The following is an 11,909-nucleotide window of genomic DNA, read 5'->3' on the forward strand; positions in this document are numbered from 1 at the left end:
CTCTCCTTTAACATAATTCCGTTTGTGCAATGAAAGACAAACAACTCACGCGCACACATGCACACGCATCTCATAGGCACCCCCCCCCCCCCCCCCCCCCCCCCCCCCCCACACACACACACGCACACTTCCACACTACTTGAACCCTGGGGCAGAATGCCAAAGAGCTTGTGGAATGTGACCTGGTGACCTTGGCTTGCAGACTTCCACATGGAGACCGGACATTAGGATGGTGTGCATGGGAAGAGCAGGCCAGAATAGCTCCGGTGTTCAGTAACTGGAGACAGAGTGTGTCTGTAAACCGTGGCCATATGACACACACAGCCCCTGCTCTGCACTTGTATAGGCACAGTCCCACAGGTTATGGAAACACATGCACTTATGTCCAGAGGAGGCTACACACCAATGATGGTTCACATGAAAGGAGGGTGAGGGCTGCTTAGTTGGAGATCATTACGCACGTTTTCTCTTGTACAACACTGGGTTAACCTTGCAGCCACGCATTTTTCTGCTTTCATAAATCCTGACTTTCCTGTTTGACGTTACAATTTTTTTTCCTTTTCTTTAAATGCATGCTTAGTACAGGGTGAGACCAAGCTCGAGTCATTCAAAGGTACTTCACCTGTAAAATCTGTCGCTCTAGAAAAGTCTCCTTGCAAAAGTAAACATGTTTTGCCCATTTATACACCCACAAATGCAGCTTTGCATTTATTTCTGCACACCTTTACCTACACAAACAATGAGCTTAGTGCCAAATGGTTGCACAATATGCTGACCTGCTTTCCTTCCTGTAGTGAATGCAGCAGGGATCCAAGTCAAGCTTCAAAGATGGTGCAGATTAAATGCAGAACAGCTGCTAGAAATGCTTTTGACACAGTTTGTAAACTACAAAGTCATATTCACAGTTCTCATTGCTTGCAAGCATGTTGACTTAATCCTACCATGTTCAGCCTTTGACGTGTCACATGATCTGAGCATTCTGCTTAATTCCACCAAGTCTCTCTCGACAGAACCAGCCATTTGTTTTAAGAGACTGTGGAGAAGCTCAGTGGGTTTTTTTTAAATGAAGGAAATGCTCACCTATATGGAGAGAGATGTTAATTGCAGATCATTTTCTTCTGCACAGACAGGAGAGGGGTAAACCCCACCCTCTGTGCTCTGCGAAAGGACAGAGATACATGTGACAGATCAGGTCCAACCAGTCACAGATGACAAACCTTCAGTGTTGCCCCACGATTATCTGACACAACTTTGAGCCCTCTGCAAGAGCCTCAGAGCTCTTTGATTTCTTATTCAAGTAGAATATCCCACCTTACACTTATTTAAATGCACTGTACTATCATGTAATGTCCAAAAAAGAGTGCAGCCCATGTCAAAAGCATGAGAAACAAATGTAATTTCAGGCATTGTCAGCAAGAGAGTATAATATTTATGTTCATATTGTCAGTACAGGGGCATCTGGTTTCCTGTTGTTGCCATTCTGTTTAAATTCCAGTGATTTTCCACACAGTGAGTCAGGAGGCAGCTGGCCTGTGCGGGTAAGCAGGCTGTCTGCAGCCCTGTGTGCTGTTTGTGTGTCTGCTCTATCAGTCCTGTTGAACGCACAGGTGTAGAGGCTACCTGAGGCAGACGCTCTGGTGCCAAGGGGCTGTAAAGCAATCAGGAGGAGGTAATATATCCCTCTGCCTATCAAATAGCTAACACAACAGGAAAGGACCAGCCTGTTGAGCCAGAAACAAACACACACATACACACATACACACACACACACACACACACACACACACACGCACACACGCACACACACACACACGCACACACGCACACACACACACACACACACACACACACACACACACTGGCCTCAACACCCCCACCCCCACCCCTCCCCATCCACCCCAGCATGATCTGTTTTGGTCTCCCTCTATCACTGTCACTCCAGAAACAGACTCCCGCTGCCACACACACTCCACAGCCTTCCTCCACAGTGGTTAGAGTTACCAATGATATGCTCAGCATTGAGAGCAAACATCTCTATTCAAAAGGCAAAGACAAAGCTGGTTATCTGCCAGGATTGATTTCCATTATAGTCAACTACAGCAGCATGTCTGACCTCTTGCTATTTTCATTGCGAGGCAAGCAATTTAAGCAGCATGTAAATTTGTAAGACATACAGTACTAAGCCGTGACCAGGACTACCCCCCACTGCATCTATTCAGGTCAACTATTGAGAGATGCCAATATCACCAGGGCAACAAGTAAAACAAACAATGTGTGGGTTTTGTTTGTGTATGAAACATTAAACCCGAATCAGTCAGCCACACAAAATGCAGTTAGTGGGAACGGAAGGAGCTGCGCACCCGGTTAAAGCTGCTGCTTCAACCGCGTCCTGCTTTCGTGAGACAGTGTGGGTGGTGGGAGTTTAAAAGCTGTCAGACTTTTTATATCCATGTTTACCACAATGGTAAGCTATGTAAACACTGGATTTGCCACAGCATTATTCCAACAAGGCAAGTCGCTTGGATCCAAGGTTCACAAAGGTCTTCCCTTTGAGGAGCTGGTTGACTCTTTGATGAGCTGGAGCCTCAATGTTTAGCTTTTCCCACGGCTTCGGTAATGTCACAGCAGGAAACAATGACAGCTATTGATAAGTTTGCCGAGTAATTCTGTGATTTTGTTTCTGCTCGCCGGTGTTTGAAAGTAACAATCTTACAAAACGTTTTTGCCAATTGATCTTCACTGGCTTGTTTCCTGCACCTGGACTGTGTGACTCATACCAGAGCTGCTACCTGCGCTTAATTAGTGTAATGGTGACAAACACAATTTAGCCCTCAGGGTGTTGAGTAATCATCTCAGATACAGGCCGAACTCCAGGAAACTTTTTTTTTATGGTGTGTGTCGCTGTGTGGCTTCCGTAGCTGCAGGCGATTTCAACATATCCAATCAGTAAACACCCTTAAGCGAGCTGGCAGGAACAGATTTATACACACCACATGTGTTTTGTGCACAACGGTTATTGCCACCTGGCATGATCAACAAACTCTTATCGTATTGTTTCCATAGAGGGGAGGATATTATGAGATTAGCGTGAAGGAAACAGGGATTAACTGAATTGTTTACTCACAAGGGACGAGAGATGAAAACAGGACAAAGATGCTTAGCAACAAACAAAGGAAAAATGTAGCAAATTACATGGAATAACACCCAACATAATGATGGTTCATTTGGAATATGAACAATCGATATTCTGAGATTACACTGCAATCCTGTTCAAATACACTTAGATGTGTTTGAGGACGAAATGTAACCTGTAATAAAAGAGTGTGTCTCATTTTTCTGAGTGGTGCTCAGTATTGAATGACCTTAGTTATGCAACATGGCAGATGAGCTGCAATAATGAGCACACAATGTGCCAAACGGGGAGTAGTTGCTTAAAATGTGCATCTGTGGAGACGTCCGGACAAATTCTGTAACTTGTTGAGCAAAGTACAGAAACTCTCCTTAAATGTGGTCAATGAAATGGTGAGAAGAAGGAGTGACCAAAGTAATCACAGAGCTCAGTTATTCACTGGTGAGGCATGTTACACACCCTCGTTGGAGCAGGGTTAGGAGTGACACACATGACGACATGCGTGACTACAAGCTTTGACAGTGTGGGCTCTGTGCAGGGTCATATGTCACCATGCAGATAATTGTATAGCTGCTGAAATCGGCCGCCCGTCACTGCAGCTCCCAATCATGGCAGCTGTTGTTTCGGACGCTCTGCCCGGGCTCAGTTGGAGCGCCCTGGAGAAGAAACCCAGGCTAATGTCCCAGACTGTCCCACGCCGTGTGCCAACCAAACTATATGAGTCAAGCCTTTGTGGTAAGTGTAGGTGGCTTCTCTCCCCGTGACTACACCCTGACCCAGCTTTTCTCAAACACCCTCACACTCTTCGCCCTACTAACTCCCTTTTTCCATTTGAATCATCAAAGCCGAATGCAATGAAATTCCTCTTCCCTTCTTGACCACGCTTTGCCTGAACGTGTACATATCACCAATACTACACTGACCTGGAACAACCCAACACAGCTCTGTTTGCCAAACTGGCCCTGTCTCTTACATCATGTGTGCCTACGCAAACGTTCCAGCGTACACAGAGCGCCAGCAGACAGCAGGGAGTAGTGTTTAAGCTGCAATATGAAGGTGTATGTATGTATGGGCAAGCACGTCCGTCACAGTTACGTCTTTCCCATTACAAAATCCATTCCTCTCCTGGGAGTCTGCTGTTGCTTTGAGTAGCAGGCAAGCAGGGACTAGGAAAACACATCTCTTGTCATGTCTTCTTAAGCGCCTGCTTTTTCTCACACAGAGCGCCAACACTTTGCTGACACGCTCCCATGATGGACCGCTTGTGCACTATAAGCTCTGCTGTTCATCCTCTGCTGACGTTGTTGCTCTGCCACTGACGCAGAGCTGCAACAGGCACCCACACAAGGATGCGAACAGATACAAGCATGGATTTAACACTTCATTTTCCAAACTTCTTTATCTACGTGTTTCCTATTCGCTCAATTTCCCAGGGATCAGGGGAAGCAGAGCTGTGGTTGTCTCTCTTTGCTGGGTGCTTCCTGTCCTGATAGAGGTGAAAGCACAGATAGCCCTGAAAGGAGCTGTTGGAACAGGGAGGGATAGCTGGGTGACTTGGACCCCTTTCAATGACTTACAATCTTATCTGGGTTACGCTTGGTATGTGTCCACTAGTTAGTGCTGGGCAGAGTTTGAGAGCATGTGCTAGAGTCTTCCTGCTTTCCATCTCTGCTACAGTAAACACTTTGCACTGCTGTGGGCTGTGGTACATCATTGGACTTTCATACGAAACATGGTGGAAGATTCTTTTATGTACACCAAAGCTCATTTCTCTCTTCTGTTTGATTGTATGGCTCTTAATCTGAAAGAGAGCGAGGGATTTCTTCAGGATTATCTCGGTGTTGCTGCAGCATTCCTTAGAGTATTTCGAAGGAGCTGCTGTGAGCTCTGTAATGAGCATGAACATGGTGGGAACATTTTGCAAGCTGACTTCAAAACAGATTGCAAATATGCAGGGTTAAACTCCAGGCACACATAGCAACATATTGTTAGAAACAAACAACAGACGGATATCATATACTGTAACGCTAGTTAAATGTTTGTTTCAGGACTGACTTTATTTTATACAAATTGCTGTTAGTGCTGTTGGTGAAAGCAACTAATCCTTGTCTCGCTGACTCTTTCTTAGTCATTTAGGTGTGTAATTAATTTTCCCATGCGTTCCTGTTTCCTTCAAGTAATGTGTGAAAGCTGATGTGACCAGACGATAACTAAAAATACTGACATTATTCAGAAGAATGTCTTACAGTTGAACATTATGGTTTGCTGTTGACTTCAGCATGGGGTTCTTATTATCAGTTTAATGTCTAATCTGAGTAAACATTCAGAGACAAGCTGCCTGACCATCTGTGACCCCTCCTCTCCCTGGTTAATGACAGAGATAGCCTGAGAGAGCGACGGTGCTGTGGGAATAGACAGCTCTGTGTCTGTGGGGCTAAATGTAAACATTAAGCGCCTCTTCCTCTCAACTGGAGTTCCTTCCTGATAATGAAAGTCTGTTAAATGGATGTGATTAAACAAAGAGCAGATGGAACTAGATTTGAATTTGTAATAACGATAGTTGAACCACAGGAACATAATGGCAACAGCATGAATGGTTATTATCACCTACAAATATAGAACACGTGTCACAGACGCACGTTACGGCAAGTGTTTTAATTAAAGGGCAAATCTAATCATCAGGCCTCAAGCTTTGGGGACATCACCTGATATGTGCTTGTTCTCCCTGAAAGGCCATTACACCACCTGGGGACACAGTTTCAGTGTTTTCTCTGAGCTTCGCCAATCACGTTGTACAAACCTGTGGAAAGGAGGGTAAAGTTTTGTTGTTATTCTTTATAAACTATGCTGTGAAGGGCTTTGTTTGAACGCGCTCAGGGCCCGGGTCAGGTCATGAAAGATAACATACGAGGCTCTTTAACACTGGCACAGTGTCACAGTGTGTCTAAACCACCTCAACATAAGCCCCTATTTAAAGCCAGCTCTTCAACAAACGCAGTGTGAGGTCAGAGGGGCGCCTATGTGAGTGTGAGATCTCTTACAGGAGTGTAAAACAACTCTTTTACTGTGTGGCGGAGAAGCTTTTCAGTAAGAAGATCCAGGAAAAAGCTGCAAATAATGCGGTGCTTACATCACAGTAAATACATTTTTTGAGGGATTTGTGGCTAGTGGGTGTAAGTATAGACTATTGTTCTAAAAGTGTTTGCTATGTGGCAAATGTAAAAATAAAAAGAGGGTTTGTGTAGCAGCAGACGTGTATATGAGTTTTGGCACCGGGTATGGGAGTTTATGTGCATGTCTGTGTATACAGCAAAGTCTGTTTCTTTACTTGACGAGGAAGTAACAAGCACATTGTGCCCCATGAGCTGTGAGCACACCACCCAAACGCCCACACCTTCAGGCTCCAGAGGCCCGTGCAGTGTTTGGTCTGGGGCGGTTCCCTGGCTGATTTACTTCCTGCCAGGGACCACAGCAGTGTGTGGATGACAGCGTCTCTCAGGACGGCAGAAAGACGGCAAGGATAAACTGGGATCTTTGTGTTAAATTTATAAAGCCTGACAACCTTAAATTCTACATTCCACCCAAACTTCAAACAGGAGCCGCACATGTCAGTGACCACTGAGCCAACAAGCCCCATCTGCTGTAGAACCTGTGTAAAACCGCATGACATTACGTCACCCCACGCATGTTTGAGATGCTGAGACTCACGCTGCTGATATTAACATGTTTAATGAATGATTTGAGTCAACAAACTTACTGGGGGGAGAACAATGATTACAAGAACAGATGTCAAATATGTCAGATAAAGCCTCTATCAAAAGGTTCAGGAAAAGTCCACATACATGTATATTCAGTCAATGTTTTTGCAGTTTAGTTTCATTAAAGCACATCTGTTCCATTTATCCCCTTGTAAAGCATGGAGCAGTTCAAAGTATAATTATTTTGAGCTCTAATCGAGCCCACTGTTAAGGCAAGAGTGTAGATAGATGCAACCTATAGCCAGTGAACCTGGATCATCCCTTCGCTCCATGACGTAGAAATGGAAGGTGAAGCAGTGATAACCCATTATTCTTCTAAAGGGCTGACACTAATCTGCAGGCTCAGAGATAATTGCACTGCTTTTTTAAACTTGCCTTTCATTGTTCCTTCCATCCGGAGCTAAATTTACAAAGGAGTGTTGGTGCTCGGGTCACAGTTCAAGCGAAACCTCTATGTTGTCTTGGCAGTGCAATATTGAGGAAACACCTCTGCACATTTTTTAATCCTTTCAATAACAATAACATACAATGGAGATGTAATAATTTCCTAATAATAATTCATGATTTATGTCTGAAATAAATACTCCCCTGAAGCCTTGTATGTTAATCCATGTGAGATAGAATAAATATCATGTTGGGGCACAGAGGGCAGTGTAGTTATTCACCTGGATTGGCTTTCAACATGTCGCCCCAAGGCTCTCACAGTCCTCATTCGCTCATGATTGGGTTCAGGACGAGACTTTGCATTTCCACCCACACACGGATCTCTCCCCGGAGCGCCACATTTCACACTGAATGTATGCGTCTGCACAGCCGTCCTGCTTGTCGGGGATGGAAAATGCATTCGCCTGAACCTGTAAGCTCACTCATTAAGAGGCTTGTGTGAGCAGTGAGCCAAAGCTTCTCTGGTGCGAGGAATTAATGTGGCTGCTGTCCAGCACCAGATCAGGTAGCATGACTGACTTCCTCGGAGGCCGCAAATCCACGTGTGAATGGAACAAAAGGCGCTCTGACAAAGCACATACTCCTGCCCTGAATGAGTCAGTCCCTGTCATCAAGCATTTCAACGTGCACACACACACACACACACACACACACACACACACACACACACACTAACACACAGGCGCACTCACCCACAAATCACAAGTCTCTGTCAGCTCACTGGCTGCAGCTCATCTGTGGATTTCCACTGCGTTCCTCATTAAACATGTGTTTTTCCGTCCTCGCGGCGTGCCTGGAGACCTGTGCTATGCTAACCTTGTGGATATTGATCTATACATTACTCCATTAACTGTGCCCTGTTGCACCCGCCAACCCCCCATTTGAAGGCAAAACCTGTCCACCTCTTCAGTGCACAACATCTGAAATCTTTATCCACACACAGGGGGGTGGGGGGGTCCTGGTCTGTGTCTGTGTTTGCAATATCTCCCCTGTGCAAGACCCAGCCAGGAAATCAGAGGACGGCTGAGCTCCCCAAGCAATCACTTGTTACTTAAGATTAATAGATTGCTACAGTAAGCACAGCCTTAACGTCCCCTGGGCTGCCATGAGGAACACCGGAAAAACCTGGGATACTCATTGGCTACATGCCAGTCACTCCTGTTTGGGCTCCTTGAAATATAATACAGGCATTACATGGAGACTGTTAATGTATTTCTTTGTGATATTCAATAAAGTATATAAGTGACATGCTGTAAACAGAATCATAGTAATAGTGGTGGAAACAAGTTGCATTAAGACCCCATGTCCATCTGTGCCGGTCAGTCCTGTTGAGGTTCACAGCCTTGGGAGCAGATTTGGCTGTGAACCAGAGACTGGAACGAGTCAGACGAGCGTGACGTTCTTCATCACGCCACAGCTGTCGTTTACACAGCTTCTCCCCAAACATCAGACACTAAACCAACATGTGGGTGAGCGAGGGTGCGTTTGTTGTGCCCGTGCGACTGTGAACGCTACATACACAGCTCTCTGTGAAGTTTATCGCATAAAACATGGAGATTTTCTCCCTTGTTCTTGCATCGGTCCTGCTCAGGTTTAAGCTCTGTTCTTCCAGTTACACACACACATACATTTCTGATCTGGGACAAAAAGAAACGCATGCCAGAGCCAAATCACTGCATGTGTCCATCCTCGACGCTTGCTGAGTGTGAAAAATCCAGAGACTTGTCCTGCTCCCCGGCACGCTACAAAATAACAACACAGCTCCTCTACACTCTGATTAGCATGGCGGCTTTGCCAGCTACTGTACTACTGTAATGGAATAGAAAGCAACTTTGGTTGAGCTCTGTACGGTCATGCAGAGGAGAAAGAAACCAGCAATGCTCCCTTGAAGGATGAGAAGGAGATCAACACGGAAAAATGTGACCCTCTCCTTTAATAACATGTCACTGCTAATCAACCATCCTAACCACGAGCATAAGTTCGATACAGTCAGCGGGACAGTCATAGGATGAGCTCGCCAGTAACTCCCCCAGTCTATGTCTAAAGTGATCTTCAGGTCTTGGAGACTAAACACACTCTGTCATCACCAAGGAGGCGTACTGGCTCGCTCCACCCATTACTAACAGCAGGCTGTGGCTACACTTGAGCTACTCAACATAACAATGTCAAGGAGTGATGTAACTATGACTCGCTGTTGCTGCTTTTGATTATACGACATACCAAAATAGAAAGTACCTGTGCGTGAGGCAATTTACCCTAAAATCCTTTCATTTCCCAGAAGTCTTTGTTCCGATAGAGGAAGTGATTAATAACTGAGGCAGCCAAAGAAGGTTCATGGCTTAGTACGGTTAACAAGTAGAAGTGCTTTAATATGGTCGTATTTACATTTTAGCCCGAGATGACAGCCGTTGCCTAGAGAATTGTTTTGTTTCCACTGCAGGAGCCAAGTGTGTGTGGGTCTGCCAGACGAAACCGCGATCCAGCCGTAATACACTGCGATGTGTCAGCCTGAGCCTCAGCTCACAGCTGCAGTCACTGGACACACAGATTGTCTTCTATATGGACAGAGGACAGGACAAAGTGGGCTGAGACATTTACTCTATCTGATGTTTCTTAATGCATACAGTTAACCGATATGATTTGTCATTCACTTCAACTGTCAAACATCTCAATTATGCACGTTTTTTTAGAATTTCCTCTTCATGTCTTTGTAAGTTGCATCCCATTGAGTGTTTACCCATATTACTCATGCGAAGGAAGTGATTCATACGATTATATTGGCCTCAAGGAACGTTTGATACACATTCATCAATTTTTTTTGGCATTTTATTAATTGGTTTTATCAATTAATCATGCCATTGATCGATTGACTGACATCCTATATTCTCACGATAGTACTTAAGAAACCACAACTTGTCCTTATTACATCATCAGAAATTCAGATCGAGAACTGTCCTCAACTGTCTTCAATCTGGGCCATAAAAACACAAAAACAAAGTTGTGTGTGTACTCATCAGGATCTTTGAGAAGGTAAAAGCTTGACGTCACTTTACTACAACTAAACCTTTAGCTCCTGTGTTTATATCAGTGTGAACTTTGGTCACAGGCTGAGTATGGACGTAACTTAATTACCTCAGCAGGCAGGGACAATCAATGCTCTGACCTCCATAGTGAATAAATCATTTACACTGACGATGGACAAGTTTACCCTGTTTTCAGCTTAAACTCCACCCTTCCTGTCAGTGAGGGATTCATAGCAATCAGCTGTTCCAGTCTGGAGCGTCACTCCATACGAATACTATTGTGTCGGAGTGTGAGCCATGAAGGGAAATTCCTTTTGGTTGTAAGTACAGCTGGAGGGAGAGCGAGCCAAAGGTGTCATTTTTGGGAGAGTGGCTGTGTGCGGATGAAGCCCAGCATGAGTCATGAGGCAGAAGCAAAGAAACGGCGAGTAATTGTTCCTGGGACGGATCTCATCTGGGGACAGGAGTTCTTTCATCTACCATCTCGAATTCATCAGAGCTCCCTCTGACTGTGCCCGCTTATCTTCCCCCCTCTCGAACTTTATAAGGAACTTCCTGTGAGTGATGACATCACACATGCGGTTCACATGCGGGGCGGGGAGGGCGCTGAGGAGCAAGGAGGGAGGAGGGAGGAGGGAGGAGAGAGGAGGGAGGAGGGACGGCTCAGACGCACAGGCTGCTTGTGCCACTGAAAGGAGCGTTCCTGTGTTTTTATATCCAAAACTGCATGTACTAAACAATGCTGCTGACATACGTGTAATTACATTTTTGATTTTCATGTTGCACAGAAACTAATGAAAACAAAGGCAGTCTGCAAGGTTGAAATACATTATACACTCAAAATCTGATAAACAGCAGGATTTGCAAAATGTTTAGAAGTAATAGTTAAGCTCTTATAGTTAAAATATAGGCGAGAATGTGTAAGTAAAGTAACTGCTATGGTCCTTTACTCGAACCGCTTTCACTCTGTGGCTCATTTAGACATCCACATGAACACACGCTGACTTACAAACTGTGAATCTCACTTCACAGAACTTCACACATTCTCCTTTCCTGCTGGTCACAACTGGCCTGCAAGAATGGCAGAAATGTGCTTGAAGTTATAAAGGGGGATTAGGGTGAGCCTGGTCCGTGCATGGGCCAAATGTAATGATAAGCCTGTTAGGTTCGGGGTCTCCACACTCCAAGCTGTGAAGAGTTACTCAGCAAGGCACAGGAACACTCTGTTCTCTCCACACACCTCTGCTTTATGCCATTATTGATTCAACACGCCAGTTGTTTGTAGCTTTTGTATTGCTGTGTTTGCTTTGTGTGCATGTCAGTGTTGGGTTTGTTTTGCCTGGTTTGGCTATGTGACACAGTTAATACAGCACCACTTAAGGTCTAAGTAGGCTAAGTAACAGGACATGGGGGGTGTGAGGGATTGCTTGTCCTAGATTATTTGTATTATTGAATACAAATAAACCCCACAAAAAAAATCAGCTTTAATCCTGTTGCCTTGGTTTCTTAACTCTGTATTTCAGACAAAAGTGAGAGAGTTCCGGGGTAAAGAAA

The sequence above is a fragment of the Genypterus blacodes genome, unplaced genomic scaffold (genome assembly GCF_046128005.1).
Source record: "Genypterus blacodes isolate CSIRO-AG114 ecotype Tasmania unplaced genomic scaffold, CSIRO-AGI_Gbla_v1 ptg000017l_1, whole genome shotgun sequence".
Lineage (NCBI taxonomy): Eukaryota > Metazoa > Chordata > Actinopteri > Ophidiiformes > Ophidiidae > Genypterus > Genypterus blacodes.